This window comes from Rattus norvegicus, chromosome 19 (assembly GCF_036323735.1).
Source record: "Rattus norvegicus strain BN/NHsdMcwi chromosome 19, GRCr8, whole genome shotgun sequence".
NCBI lineage: Eukaryota > Metazoa > Chordata > Mammalia > Rodentia > Muridae > Rattus > Rattus norvegicus.
The window spans coordinates 58,357,429-58,373,627 of record NC_086037.1 but is presented as its reverse complement, the minus strand read 5'-3'; positions in this window follow the sequence as shown (position 1 = coordinate 58,373,627).

Below are 16,199 nucleotides of genomic sequence, written 5' to 3'. Positions count from 1 at the left end.
GAATATCTTGGTTTCTCCATCTATGTTAATTGAGAGTTTTGCTGGATATAGTAGCTTGGGGTGGCGTTTGTGCTCTCTTAGGGTGTGGATCTTAGCCCAGGATCTTCTGGCTTTCATAGTCTGTGGTGGGAAGTCTGATGTAATTCTGATAGGGGTGCCTTTATATGTTACTTGACATTTTTCCCTTACTGCTTTCAATATTCTTTCTTTGTGTTGTGCATTTGGTGTTTTAACTATTATGTAACTGGAGGAATTTCTTTTCTGGTCCAATCTATTTGAAGTTCTGTAGGCTTTTTGTATGTTTATGGGCATCTCTTTCTTTTGGTTAGGAAAGTTTTCTCTAATTTGCTGAAGATATTTACAGTTAGGGGAATTTTTCCTTTCTTCTATATATATTACCCTTAAGTCTGATCTACTCATTGTGTCCTGGATTTTCTGGATGTTTTGGATTAGGAGCTTTTTGCATTTTACATTTTCTTTTAAGGTTTTATAAATGATTTTTTATGGTGTCTTCTGTTTGTATTCTGTTGGTAAAGCTTGCCATCTATGACTCTTGATCTTTTTCCTAGGTTTTCTATTTCCAGTGCTGTCTTCCTTTGTGATTTCTTTATTTGTTTTCTTTCCATTTTTAGATCCTGGATAGTTTTGTTCAATTCCTTCACCTGTTTGGTTGTGTTTTCCTATAATTCTTTAAGGGATTTTTGTGTTTCTTCTTTAAGGGCTTCTACCTGTTTACCTGTGTTGTCCTGTATTTATTTAAAGGAGTTATTTAAAGACCTCTAAGATCATCAGGAGTTGTGATTTTAAACCAAAAATCTTGCTTTTCTGGAGTGTTGGGGTATCCAGGGCTTGCTGTGGTTGGGGAACTGGGATCTGATGATGCCAAATGGCCTTGGTTTCTGTTGCTTAGGTTTTTGTCATTGACTCTCGCCATTTGCTTATTTCTGGTGTTAGCTGGTCTTGCTGTCTCTGACAGTGGCTTGACCCTCCTGTAAGCCTGTGTGTCAGCACTCCTGGAGACAGGCTTTCTCTCAGTAGGATCTGGGTACAGAGAACTGTGTCACAGTGTCAGCTCCTGGAGCAGGCAGAACCTGGAAGGATCCTATCCCAGACTGCTCCTTGGTTCCTGTGTCCAGAGGGCTCCAGGCGGGTTCCTCTTGGGTCAGGAATGTGAGCAAAAGTGTTGGTCTCCCCTGCGCTCTCAGAATTGTCCACACTTCTGAGAGTCCCACTCTCTCCCCATGGGATCTCAGTGTTCTTCATTTTAGATTTGACTTTCTATTTTTTAAATTTCCATTTAATTTTCTTTCTTAAATACCAAAAATGAAGTTCTGCTTTTAAAAGTATTCCCTGGTGGTCCTAATCCTATTGTCTTTTTCTGACAAAGTTTGATATTGTTTTAACTTCTGTCTTTAAAACAAGAAAATAACAGTTTCCCTAAAATCAAGACTTCATTTATCTTGAAATGCAGAATTCACAAGCCAGTTTTCTCAATATTAGGCAACAAGCCCCAGGAAACTTGACCAAAGTCTTCACTAATGACACCTGCCTGTTTTGGTCTTTCCTCTGTAGTTTTGAAAGAAGAAATTCAAGGTTTCTTTCAACTTAAAAAATGTTTTGAGATTAATATATCATTTCTTCCTTTCCTCCCTCCAACTCCTTTCCTCTGCTCTTGCTCAGATTTCAAATTCATGCCCTCTTTTTCTTTAATTGTTGTTGTTATTTTGTTGTTGTTGTTGGTGGTGGTGTGTATGTGTGTGTGTGTGTGTTCTTAAATATATACACACAACCTGCTCAGTTTTTATGTTACTTTTATGTATATGTTTTTATGGTTGGTCATTTGGTGTTGAATAACCACTCAGCAGGCTCTTCCCCAAGAGACTTTCTCTTCTGCTCTCAGCTTTCTTTGGTTGCTGTTAGTTCTTTGTGTAGGCTTGAGGCCTTTTGGGCTCACACACCATATGCATCTGCATGCCTATTGGTGTAGGTATTGAGCTTGTTCAGCTTATGCTTAGGTGGCCTTTCTAGAGAGATTCCACGGGTGTAGCTTCTGACATGTCTAGGAGATACAGTCTCAGAGCAAACTTATTCCTTGGCTCTTGCAACCCAACTTCCTATCTTTGACAACATTCCCTGAGCCTCAGGTACACAAGCTGTGTTGTTGATGTGTCAGCTGGCCCTGGGCTCCATGACTCTGGTTGTTTTGTTTTGTTTGTTGGTTTGCTTGTTTTGTTTTGCCTGGTTGTTTTAACGAGAGTGAAGGCTGTGAGATCCCAGTGGTAAGGAAAAGTGAGAAGACATGGGGCATTGCTAGCAAACTTCATGGCAACAGCACTCGTTGGGTGGTACTTGCTAAGCATCTTCTCACCCAGGATGTCCGCTATTGGAAGGGATTGGTGTTGGCCGTGGAGAATGTCAAGTGGTTGGAAAGTGACAGGCGACTTTGTGGATAAGGCTGACATGCAGACAGGGCATAGATTGTCCTCATAATTCTATTTTTCTTCAGTCCAGGGTTCTCCTCACAACCTAATCCCTTTACATTTCCCAGGATCCCCAGAGAAGAAGGTCTCAATTAGACACCATTAGATAATGTACAAATATCACTTCCTGTGGACTGCACCCTGGAGGGTCACTTGCCCAAATCACCACTGTGTGTTTTGTCTGGTTTTCCTACCTATTAAAAGTGATTTTAGACACTCATTAATTTTTACTGCTTTGTTTAGATTTTTCAGTGTTGATACTGTTTTAATGTATTTAGTTACAATGTCTTAGGCAGAGCCGAAGTTTGCAGAAGGAAAACTCACTAACCACTCTAGAGACTAAATTAAGAACATGACAGAATCAGGCCGCTGTTTGTTGTGCAGTGTGGTAGATACTTAATAGAAAGAGGGTTTCGATACTGTCTTCATGTGCTAAGAATTTTGAACCATGAAAGGCAATTTCTTCTTAACTAATGAAAAATTACCATTTCCGGAGTAAGTACTCAGTTCTTCACTGATATACATTTTCTCTAATCTTGAACACAATCATTTGAGACAATGTCGAATCAGGACTTTGAATATTCATAGATAAGATTTCTCTTTGAGCTGTAATGTTAGTTAAGGAGCATGGTAATTAGAATATGATTTTCCTATAATCAATGTTCTTGTCCCTCATGGTACTTTTCCATGTGCCTAGAGATGTGTGTTTAATATAAAGACAGGAAATGTAAGCTTCATAAAATGATATCAATATTTATATTATGTAACACATTTTGATGTTTTTCATGCTGCCTAGGATTTCTGAAGTTGATTGGGTGACCCACAGGCCCAAGGCTCAATCTGAAAGAATTTATCCATTGTGTTTGCATGTGCATTTATATCATTGTACAAATATTCTTTTTGCTAATGTTGAAAACTCTAGCACCATGGGGATGTTAATTTAAGGTCATAAGCACTCCCTGTCCCCTTGAAATATTAACAATGCAATCAGGAACCTGCATACTAATATATAAATTTAAGTGATTAATCTAACATAGCCCAATAGTAAAATGTACTTAATTAAAATAATCTCATGATATAAAGGCTGGGGGTGGGCTTGGCTCTTACCACCCCCACCCCACTACCTGGCATCTTGCAATTCCTTATCTACATATCAGCCTTAGCCCCAGACTGGCTCCCTGTCGCCTTCCTACCCCAAGACATTCTCCATCCCTGCCACTAATACCTACCTATGTCTTTTGATAGTTTGTCCCCATTCTTAGCTGCATCATCTTTCAAGGCTCAGCTAAAACCCAAAAGTTATTAATAAATACTTAAGTTAATATATGGTTGTACTGGCTGGTTTTGTGTGTTAACCTGACACAGCTAGAGTCACCAGAGAGGAAGGATCCTCAGTTGAGGAAATGCCTCCATGAGATCCAGCTGTAAGGCATTTTCTCAATTAGTGATCAATGAGGTAGGGCCTAGCCCATGGTGGGTGGTCCTATCTCTGGGCTGCTAGACCTGAGTTCGATAAGAAAGCAGGCTGAGCAAGCAATCTGAAGCAAGTCAGTAAGAAGCACCCCTCCATGGCCTCTCCATCCGCTCCTGCCTCCAGGTTCCTAACCTGTTTTGAGTTCCTGTCCTGACTTCCTTCAGTGATGAACCACAGTAAAGGGCATATTAGTGAAACAAACCCTTTCCTCCCTAACTTGTTTTATTGTCGTGGTGTTCCATTGTAACAATAGAAACCTTAACTAAGACAATGGGCTATTGGATCTAGCATACTTCAAAACATGATATCTTTGCCCAGTTCAGGCAGGGCAGGTAAAATCTCTAGAACAAGTCACTTCATGTCTGCAACTATACTTTTACATCTGCCAGGAAAGTATCAGAACATGAAGTACCACAAAGGCACAAAATACTGACTTTAAAGAACTTTGTAGTTCAGTATTTTCTGTTTTCAAGTTAAGAGATTCTGCACCTGTGTTTTCTTTCTGTGTATTCACATGTGTATGCATGTGTGTGCACGTGTGTGCATATGCATGTGGAGGACAGAGATCATTGTTGAGTGTCATTCTTCAGGTGTAGTCCTCATTATTTTTGTTAAATACAGGGTTTGTCACTTGGTACTGAACCTGCCAAGTAGCTGGATAGACGGAGAATCCCACAAATCTACCTGCCTCTGCCTTCCTCGTGGCTGGAGTTATAAACGGGTGCCACCAGGTAGACTTTCCACACAGGTTCTAGGGCTCAAACTGAGCTCCTCATGACTGTGAACCTGGTATTTTGCTGATTGGGCATCTTTCTAGCACCTGGCTCTCTAATTTCTATGCATCGGATTCAATGAGGAACTAGAGTTAGCTAGATTTTGAGAACGAATACGTTTTCAGGAAGTTTGTTGGTAACAATAGTTTTAGCTGTGCTTGGACTGTTAATGCCATAGAAACAAGAAAACACTGTGTACGGTCTGTCTCCCTCATGAGTTCCATGCTGACATTCAGCAGCATTCTGCTAGCTAGGGATGTCTTAGAGATGAGTGTAGGAGTGGTCGCTGGGTGAGTTCTTTAGGAAGAGGACCTGAATGAGAATTTAGTAAGCAATAAAACAATTTAGTGAGATATCTTTTAAGGAGTGTTTGGAATCAAAACGCATCAAAGGGAGATGATTAGAATATGTACCGTAGGCTAAAGAGGCTGGGTGGACAGACAGAACTATAGATCTGGAATGGCCAGTAATGACTGGGATGGGTTGGACTTAAAGAGTCAAGACTTTAAATGTTAACTATCAACTAGTGGACATAGCCTCCCCACCTCCTCTGAAGGAGATCTGATCACCAGTGAGGCAACTGACATCATATCTAAAGGCTTACAACATCCTCGGCAGCCGAGACAATAATTCTTCCCTTGCAAGATGATATGGGTTTATCGTAAGGGTTAAAACAAATCTGTTGCTGCCTTCTATAAAAGCTGGTGAACTGGTGAGCTAGGACATTATTGTTACCATTTATTCCATGGAGTGAAGACTAAACAAGCTGTTCATATTGCATGATACATAGGCATGATACATAGGCATGTATACACAGAGAATAAAAGAGTGAGGAGGGAAAATGGGAGGGAAGGTCTCAAGATACCTCAAAGGCCTGATGTTATGTGCTGCTCTGAGGCACCAGGAAATGCACAGTGGGGAGAGAGATGTTTTATGCATATGAGTGCGTGTGTGTGTGTGTGTGTGTGTGTGTGTGTGTGTGTGTGTAGCCATCTTTTTGGTTTAAGACAGTGTACCTCAGTGCTCTAGAAATCACCAGGTAGTGTGAGATGGCTAGCCAGGGAATCTCAGGAATTCCCCTGCCTCTGTACTCCTGGAGCTGGCATTGGGAGTGTACCTCACCCTGATGGGGTTGTTTCTTTGTTCATTGGTTTTTTTAAAAATATGTGCTTGGTACCCAACTCAGGGTCCCCATGTTTGTCAAGAACTTTGCTGGTAGTGATATCCCCAGTCCTGATATCTGTCTATGTTCATCAGAAAGAAAAAAACCTAAATTATTTAGTCTGAATTTATCATTAAAGTGGAGGATGATGTATTAGTAACTCACATGAGGGCCACTTTCCTCCTGTTATTCTGTCTTGGGATCTAACTGTTGGTATAAATAACATTTCTCTTCTATATCTCTTCTATAAGGCTCCCTTGTTCACTGAAGGGGAGGCTGGAAATGGGAGTCGGGGGGCGGGAATCTACAAATGCACGTCTATATTTTGATGAAATATTTGATTCTGACATTTATAATCAACATATTCGCAAAATATACCCAAAACATCATGTTTCCTAGTTTTCAACACCAAGGATATGATTTAAGCCTAATCATTTGACTAAGAATATGCTTGCTGCCAGACGGGCAGGCACACATTTGTTACAACTTTCCTTTTCTTCCATGCACCTTAACAAAAAAACCCCAGCATCTTCTGTAGCACATGAGATTGCACTCAGGCAAAACCCACACGTTCCCCGGCTGCCTTACCTCCAGCAACATTGGTCTGAGCACAGCTGCCAAGGAGAATTTGCGGCCCACTGGCAATGTCTGTCGATAGAAAAACCCGAGTCGCTTCTCTGTTGACACATGTCCCACTTTTTCTCCTCCCTTGGCTCCTCGAGGGGTGGATGGGAAAAACAAAAAACCAAAAACCAAAAAACTAAACAACTGAGCGTGGAGCAATCGCTGATTTATGCTTTTTTTCTGGAGCAGGGGATTCATATTGATTACTGGGATGAATGAGTCTGTCCCTTTGTTTCGAATGATTAGAGTGAGTGTCTGCCCTTGGAATATATCACAGCTCTGCTGTGACATAACAAATAAGGGCTGCTGTGTTTTCTGGGAGGCTTAACGCCATCACTGCACTTATGAAATACACCTGCCGGTGATGCTTAACCTACTAAGGGGCAAACCAGGTCTTCAGGGAGTTCTGAGGAAAGTGAGCATCACGGATATGGGGATGTGTCCTGCCTTTGAGCTGTTTCTCGTTGTTTAACATACGTAGACTGGGTTTGTCATCAAAGTGGTGCACGATGTACTGGTAACTCACCCGAATGCTGTTTTCCTCTTGTTACTTGGTTCTGGGTTCTAATCATTGGTATTAAATGATGGTTAAAAACCATCCCTTTCTCTTGTATTATCTTTTATATGACACTCTCCTGCTCGTGGAAGGGGAGGAGGAGAATGAGGGTTTGGGGGAGGGGAGGGACTGAGGATACTTTTGATGGAATGTTTGTCTTTAAAAATTCTTTTTTTGTCAGAGAGAGAGAGAGAGAGAGAGAGAGAGAGAGAGAGAGAGAGAGAGAGAGAGAGAGATGTGTGGTTACCTATGGAGGACAGAAAAGGGCACTGGATGACCTAAAAGTAGAGTTACAGACAATTGTAAGCCACCTAGAATAGGTGCTGGGAATGGGAGTCCTGTCTTCTGAAAGAACATCAAGTGTTCCCTGAGCCATTACTCCACCCCTAGAATGTTTGTATCTGACACTTATAATTAATGTGTTTACAAAATAGATTCAAAACATCGTGTGTTTCAGGAGTTACCTGGGTGAGATTAAATGGTGATTTACTTGGTGAATAGATATTTTTTATATTGTCCTCTTGGCTCACTGTGTTGATTTTCGAAGAGAAAGATTACCTTTTAACAAAAAATTTCTTCAGTCTTCAAGTGTCTGAATGAATATCTTCCCTGGAACCTAAGTGTATTTCTTTAAGCCATCTCTTGGTGTATTCTCCATTTTCTTTCTCTCCACCTCAATGTGAGCTGTTAGTATTCTCAGCTTGGCTACTTCTATGGTTGAAAATAGCCCTAATGTTTTCTAGGTATGCATATTCTCTTCTCCCAAATAGCTTATCTGTAGTTTCTTCAAATACTCACAGGTTAATTCAACAATACCTATGTTTTAAGTTCTGGAGGTCACCCATTGATGTCTGTGGAGGTAGTTGAGGCTCGGAGTGAGGCTGTTCCTTTCCTCAGACGGAGCCCATCTCTTTCTTATCTGCTATAGTAGAAGTATACACTGTGGTCGCACATTGATCTTGTGTATCTAGGATGATTTGTAATTATCTAAGCCCAGTTTCTGGTAGCACTTGGAGTCCCTTTTGTTTAACAACTGATTTGTGGACAAATCTAATCCATTTGACACTCTTGTCCCAGTAAATTCATGGATGGACAGGATATAGAACCAGGGGCCTGGTAAGGAATGAGTGAGGAGTAACAGACTGGGTTCTGGAGAGGGTAATTCTTCTTCTGGGCTCTTTGGGCTCTCTGGGTGCCAGAGTCTTTCTTGCTGACCTGTTTCTGAATAATTCTGGTAGAATTTTCAGTGACAAATCAATTTCAGGTAATACCTTTATTATTAGTTTCATTTTAATAATAACTAATTGATATGTAAGTCATTCACACACACACACACAAACACACACACACACGCACACACACACACACACACATCTTATCATCTTCAATATCTTAATGTCTCCACAAGCGTTCCTAACTCAGACCTCACATTGTAGACTTATCATTTGCCCATCTCATGTTGTTTTATAAAATCCCAAACCTGAACTCTAATAATGAAGAGAGACAGCCTGACTTTGCAAGCCCAGAGCCAATGCACTGCTACTCTCCCAGCTTTGAATCCAGAACAGGATTTACCAAGAATTTCTTTTCTTACCTTAGTTATTGGCCAGCAGCCTTGTGCCAGCCTTACTTTTATAAGTTCACAGAGCTCTTAACTTTTGACATACTGAAAGGTTCACACCTCGAACCATAAATTTAGATTTTAAATATAGATTTTTTTTAAAACGCCTAGCATTCTCTTAAAGTGTCAAGAGACTACAGGCCTATAGGTTTCTTCAAAGGTCAGCCGATGATGTGCTTTCGAAAGGTGCGAGTATTAGACTCTTGATCCATTGTAGTTCTTGATGCGTTCACCCTGTAATGCCCTTGCTAAGTTGTTCTCCCTCACCCTATCCACAGCACCATTTCCAGTCAACAGGCAGTACTTGTTATTATTATGAAGCAGAAAGTGGTGCCCAGTATCTGGGGATAAAGTAAAACATGCATAGGGTTGAGAACCAATGAAGCAAGGAGCAAATTGCCAACAAGTGTGGCTCACTGAGCCTAAAACCAAACATAGAGGAACAGACATGATAGGGGGATAAGGTATGTATCTATCTTCCTCCTCTACAGAACCTCTGAAGTGGAACACTGAGTCCACAGGTGACCTTTACCCATAGTCTATTGTCCCCGGCAGGTTTCACACAGACTCAGGATCCTCCAAGGCTCCTTTGACCACAATAATTGACTTGGTTTGAACTTCCCCAAGAGTACTTGTTTTTGTTTTGTTTTGTTTTTTTTTTTTTTGTTTTTTTTTTTTTTTTTTTTTTGGTTCTTTTTTTTCGGAGCTGGGGACCGAACCCAGGGCCTTGCGCTTCCTAGGTAAGCGCTCTACCCCTGAGCTAAATCCCCAGCCCCTTGTTTTGTTGTTGTTGTTAGTTTGTTTTGTTTTTTTAAGATCCAGAGACCTCATAGTCTCCCCTAGAAGATGGCAATAATTCTCCCCCTATCTCTTCCTTCTTAAATCTCACCACGTTGGCTTATCTTTGGGATCCCACATTTGCCGTTACCCTTTGATAAGGTTATTAGGTACAGCGGTATACAGGACCAGGAAGCATCTCTGTTTTATTCTTTGCACTGGGACTCTAATGTCACTGTAAGCAGCCTGCTTCAGAGCAGAAGCCAGACTGGAGCTTGAGAACTCCCCATTGTGGAAAGATTGTAAAATGCTGGAGGTTTTGGGAGGGCTGTGACAAAAACAGTGTCTTCTGGGCATGCCAGTGCCATTACCCTCAAGAATGTAGGGGGAGGGGTTAGGGGGATGTTGGCCTGGAAACCAGGAAGGGGAATAACAATTGAAATGTAAATAAGAAATACTCAAGTTAATAAAGATAAAAAAACAAAGAAACAAAACAAAACAAAAAACAAAAAAACAAAAACAAAAACAAAAACGAATGTACAGCCACAATGGTTGCTTGCACATAACATATGCAAAAGCAGGCTGGTTACCAATGTCACATAACTAGGGGAGGGGATTTGTGAGCCCCACCCTTAGCTGGGGAGCTATTGACAGTTGTGGACTATGGGAGAATGATGAATTAGTTGTCTTCGGGGGTGTGGCCCCTGGTAGGTTGCTCACATAACTATGGGTGACACTGTACTCATGCCCATATGACCTTATACCTATAATCCACTCATCGGACTCAGTGGGTTATAAAAAGAGGACACGACATTGGAGGGTGGTGTCATAGAAGTTGGTCTGTAAAGAATTGGAGAGGAAGAGTTAGGGCATGAAAATGATTAGAATGAATTGTATACTGTATGAAATTCTCAAATAATAAATTAAAAAAAAATAAAAAGCATGTTGCTTCATGCAGAAGAGAGCTGTCTCAGGCTTGAGAGATGCGGTTGAGCCAGTTCGATATTTGATACACTGGAAACTGATCGTATTAAACAAAGATGAAGTTTTGAGCCTCGGGGTGGCGTATGTGATACCAGGCTATTCTAGAAGCATCTAGAGGTGTGTGAGTGTGGATGTGAGAACATCCAGTGAGTTCTGATCTTTGGCTACCACCATGCTTATTCCCTAGAGATGGGGCTGAGACAGCAGCGAGGACAGCGATAACAATATATTAGGACATCAGTAGTGGGGAGGCGCTAAGAGGGAGAGAGATGTGGAAGAGTTATGAGCCATCTTTACCGCTCTTATTCTACCCTGATTTATGAAAAACTGCTTATCGGGAGAAGTGAAATTTTGCAATCTGGCTGACGAATGAGCGGGCTTTGTGATGTTACAAATGCGAACTCTCTCTGGGAAGGATCATTAATAGGTCGTTGCAATGTGGAACGCAATGTCCACGGAGGCAGACACTAAATGTGGTGTCGAGGTCTCCAGAGGCCAATTTAGATCCAAAGGTAACTGAAATACAATGGCACTGCCTGAGTTTCCCATTCCTTATTTCAAGCGTAAGCAATCTGTATGTCACTTGGTCACAGTCGTATTTGTTAGGGATATGGATCTACTCCCTACGTCTCTACATTTGGGGTTTATCCTGCCAACTCCTCAATCATTATCTGAGTGTTTCCCACGACTCCAAATATGTTCGAGCATTTCTGTCAGTTTAAGTTTTCTACTTTTAATCAATAAATAGTGGATATGCATGTGTTGTGTGATCACACGTGTGTCTTCCATAATTTTATGCCTCATTATTTTTGGGGTAGCATCTCTCACTGAACTGAAGTTCACTGTTTCGGTTAGGTTGGCTGGCCACCAAATCGCCAGTATCTGCCTGTCTTTGCTGGTGTGAAAGGAATACACAGTCAACACTTGGCTTTTACATGGATGTTGGAGATTCAAACCTAGGACCTTGAGCTTGTACAATAGGCAGACTTACCCCCAGAGTCACTCCCTGCAACCATCATTTTTCCACTTAAAAAAAATAAAGAATTTTGGCTTACTAATTATATTGTGCTGCCTTACCATTACACGTGATTGATCTCGAAGGAAAATTCCTGCCTGTGGTTGCAGTCACCTGACAACCAAGGCTATATATGGCTCTTCTGGGGGGCTGGTGGATATATTAGGACAGCCAGGCTCATCTCTTTTATAAAACCTCTCATCTCCATCCTGCGTCCCTTCGCGGTCTCTGTGTGCTTGCTCTCTGCCAGTATATATGTAACGCCATTCATGCTCTCTGGGCTTCAGATTTTTGGGTGATTCCTGTTGCTATGGATTCCGGTTCACAGATCTCCCTCAGAAGCATCTAATTTGTTGCAGAATCTACCAAGGGGAGCATTCGTCTTAGGCCTTCCGTTCTCACCTCTGCAAGCCCTGCTCCGGTTCTTATATGCATATTTTTCCTTTTGGCTATTTTTATATTTTCAAATACGTTCTGTATCCTCTCAACTGCCTTTTGACCTCAGTGGCCTCATTGTTGTGGCTAATTTTGATCACCAACTAGATGGCATTTAGAATCATCGTGGAACCAAATCTCTGGGGATTTTCCTTTGGTTAATTGAGAGGGAAAAGCTACCCCAAAGGAGGGTTTAATGCTCTCTGCTTCCTGACTAGGGACACTGGAGTCACCACCTCAAGTGCGTACTGCTGCCATTACACCTCACCTTGATGGACTGAAGGCCTCGGGCTGTAATTAAAACAAACTTTCCTCCCTCAAGTTTCTTCTGTTGGGTATTTTTTTCATAGCAACAGAAAAAAAATGTTGGATATGTTCTTCCACAATTCCATCATTTCAATCATTTTGGATCTATTTTTAGCAATGGATTTTGTTTTCCTAACACGGATCTTAGATCTCCAGTTTGTTTGTTTTTGTTTTTCACGTTTAGAATTTTCTACTGGCCATTGCGAGTTTTCATGTCCTTCCTTCCTCCCTTCCTCCCTTCCTCCCTTCCTCCCTTCCTCCCTTCCTCCCTTCCTCCCTTCCTCCCTTCCTCACTTCCTCCCTTCCTTCCTTCCTCCCTTCCTCCCTTCCTCCCTTCCTCCCTTCCTCCCTTCCTCCCTTCCTCCCTTCCTCCCTTCCTCCCTTCCTTCCTTCCTTTCTTCCTTCTTTTCCTGTTTGAGAGGACTTTGTTGGACTGGAGGGACTTAAGCTACTGGAGGATTCATTTAATGTTCTTGGGGTTGTCACTAAACTCTTTCTGTGAATGCAGAGGAAAGTGACCCACTTCCGTGATGCGTATAGGAAAGAGATATTCCCAAGGCTTGCAAGCACCCAAATTAGGAAAAGTTTGGGCAAGTTGCTCATCCTCAAACTCTAAGGTAGACTTTAAGACACCTAAAAAGGCTTCTTTGAGATGATATAGATTGAGGATTCCTTTAGTCCGCCTTTAAAATTGACTGGCTGTAAATTAATCAGCAAACTAGGTAGAAATTTATTTTTTCTCTTAAGTTTGTATATATTCTTTTAGTGTGTTTATACCCAGTGTTGTTACTAGTAAACCTGAAGATATTTAGTTTTCTGAGTAATTGTTCATGACCAGTATACATACATATACACACATGTGTATAAATGAATTTACATACACACAAATATCCATATATATGTATATATAAACATACACACATATATATCTTTATGTATATTTATGTATATATTTACATTACATTATATATTATATGACATATAATATATCATATAATTAACAATTAATATTTATATAGTTATATATAAATATAATATATTTATATAATTATTAACAATATATTATATAATTATATATTATACAATGAAATACATATGATATAATATAATAAATATAATATAATATAACATAACATGATAATATAACATAACAATTAATATACTATACCATACTATAATATAATATATTTGTATGCACCTGAATGCAGGTGCTTACCAGGGCCAGAGGAGGGCATCAGATCCCTTGGATCTAGAGTTCTAGGTCCTTGTAAGCTGCCTGGTTGCTCTGCCCCCTGGAAGAGCCGGGCTTCCTCTTAACCACTGAGCTGTCTCTCCCACCTCATACCAGTTTTGCTCCTGTTGATTTTCTTTTTCTCGTGGAGTCCACAGGCTTCGTCCTCTTTCCACCTCTCTACATTCCACAATTTTGCAATAGCAATATGCCTTTATTATTACCTATGTTCTCTTACTATACATTTCCAGTCTGCCAGTCGCTCTGTCCTGTCATTCTTGGGTTTAACCTACAGTTACTTCATCTCTGACACTGTTTATTATTATGTTTATTTTGCTTTGAAATTTCCTTACTGGAACATCCTGATTCCTGAACGATGCCGTCAGTTAAGTTCCTAATCCATTCTTCTCCACGGCGTCTTTCATAGATGTAAGAGGAGCGTCTACCTGTAGACACTGAATCTTTCATATCATCTGTGCTTCCTGGCTCTGCTTTCCTTGGCTGGCACAAGACAATACCATCTGATTTTCAGGTTTCCTGTTTGATCTGTGTGTAAGTCCTGTGTCTGTCTTTCTGTGAGTATGTGATGGGTCCTGATCAATTCTTTCCTCCTTTCATGCCATGTCCTATCTCTGCCTGTTTATAGCTGTACTCCTTCCTGATCATAAACTGGCAATTTGGGGATTCTGAGTGCAGGTCACATCCCCATTTGTTTTCTCTAATGCTGATATGATATTCATTTCTTAAAAAAAATTTTAAGCCAGACCATTTAAATCATCCCTTCCTTTATCCCCATAAATACTAAGCCTGTTACAATCATTTTGTCTAATTTCCTTCCAGTTTTCCTTAGCAGACTTTGTCTAAAGTCTGTTCTTTTAAGATCCAGGCCAACTTAACTAACCTCATCCATCTTTTGCATGTTACTCCGCTCCCAACGTGTCTACCATATGCTTCTCAGAAACAAGTGTCAAGTCCCTGGCAGTTTGAACAGCACAAAACAAACAATGGATTCTGACTCCTTAGAGGGTCAGAAGGTCAGGGTTAAAGAAGAAGGCAAGTGTCACCTAAGAGAGTCATGGACATTCTACACAAAGAAATCAAAAGCAAAGGAGGAGGTTGACACATTTCGGGGAAAGAATTGGCATCAAAATTACTTCTAGTTCTGCACACTGGTAGAGCAATAACATGCTTTAACACCTACACACTGTGTAGCGTTCACAAAGGGTTAAACACATCTAGCCCCCAAAATGGTTAGCATTTCTTCATGCCAAAAAATTCCAAGTTTTTTTCTCTTTGAATGGGACAGTTTATTATTATTCCAGAGACAACAACACGGTCAGCTCCCTCAAGTCAGCCAAGCCCGTGAAAGCCTGGCCACTTTCTAGTCAATTCTCCTTCCTTCGTCTATTCTTCCTTCTCACGTCTCAAGGTCTGAAACTACCCTTTAAAAATGGGATCTGGGGAGAGATTAAAGTCTTTTTATATGTTTGACACGCTGTCTTCATCCCGCTTTTACAAAAATTATAGTCTATATTTTTCTGTTAGCTAGCATATTTATATAAGAGTGTTTGTTGGATATACATTGGGCCCTTTTTAAAGTTATTCTTTATCTTACATTTAATGGAGAAAACACAAGTTTTAGATCTGGAGAGGTGACTCAGGAGTTAAGAGCATTTGCTGCTTTTGCAAGGGCCCAGGGTTAGGTGCCCAGCATCCACCCTGATTGGCTTGCAATTGCCTGATATTCCAGTTCCAGGCAGCCTGGCACTTTCTTCTGATCACTGTGGTTCCATGCACATATAAGGGGCACATATATGCACACAAACAAACATGCACAAGTAATTAAATTAATTAATAAAGAAAAATACGATTTCCAAGTACCTGAGATACATTTCAAGTTACATAGAAATGTGAAATAAATGTTAATTATTTTTAACTTCTCTGAATTCACTCTGCATGGCACCTAGTATAAAATTACAAATCAGTATTTAATTGGAAATAGAGAGTACTATTGCTTGGTGATCCAATGAATATTGGTCACGCAACAAAATATTAAACATGAAATGCGATTTTAATTCATTTTGATTAGGCCTGTATTTTAAATACTGTTTGCCCTTTGTTGACTGCGTTTCTTTCTAAGAGCTTCAGCCTGGTGCATATCTTCAAGTGTTACCTTCTGGGATAAATCCGGGCTGTTTTAGATGTGCGAATTAATCACATGTGAGAAAATACACAAAGAAAAATACATCTTCCTGTTCCCTTTCTTTCCTTACTGCAAACACTGCCGGCCACATATTTATTTGGGGAAGTGCTGTGATGTTATTTCTTCCTGATGAAAAGATGCAGGAGACAGCTGAAAAAAGCTCGAGCAGGCTGCATCTTGAGATGGCCAGGCTGCTGAGAAAAATAGCTTATTGCTTTTTGAATTGCCTTATATTTTCTCCAAATTCTTAAACAGGCCCCGGAGAACAATCCATCGGTTGTCTCTCAAAACTGGCTACCTGAAGAAGTGCTGATTTTGTTTTTTAGTGAAAGTTGCAAGAGTTGGAGAGGATGATCTAGGATTTCGGTCTTGCTGGTCTGAGTCGCCAGTCTGCAGACCTCTCTCGTTAAATGCAATGCCAAGGAACTCTGAACAGGTACAGGGAAAACAATTCAGGTTTGATCATTCTCTTCTTGTAACTTTCTGGGTTCAATTCATTTTTTTTTCCCTCCTTGGGTTCTTCTCCACTTTTAGTGGCTCATTTATTCTTTTCATTTT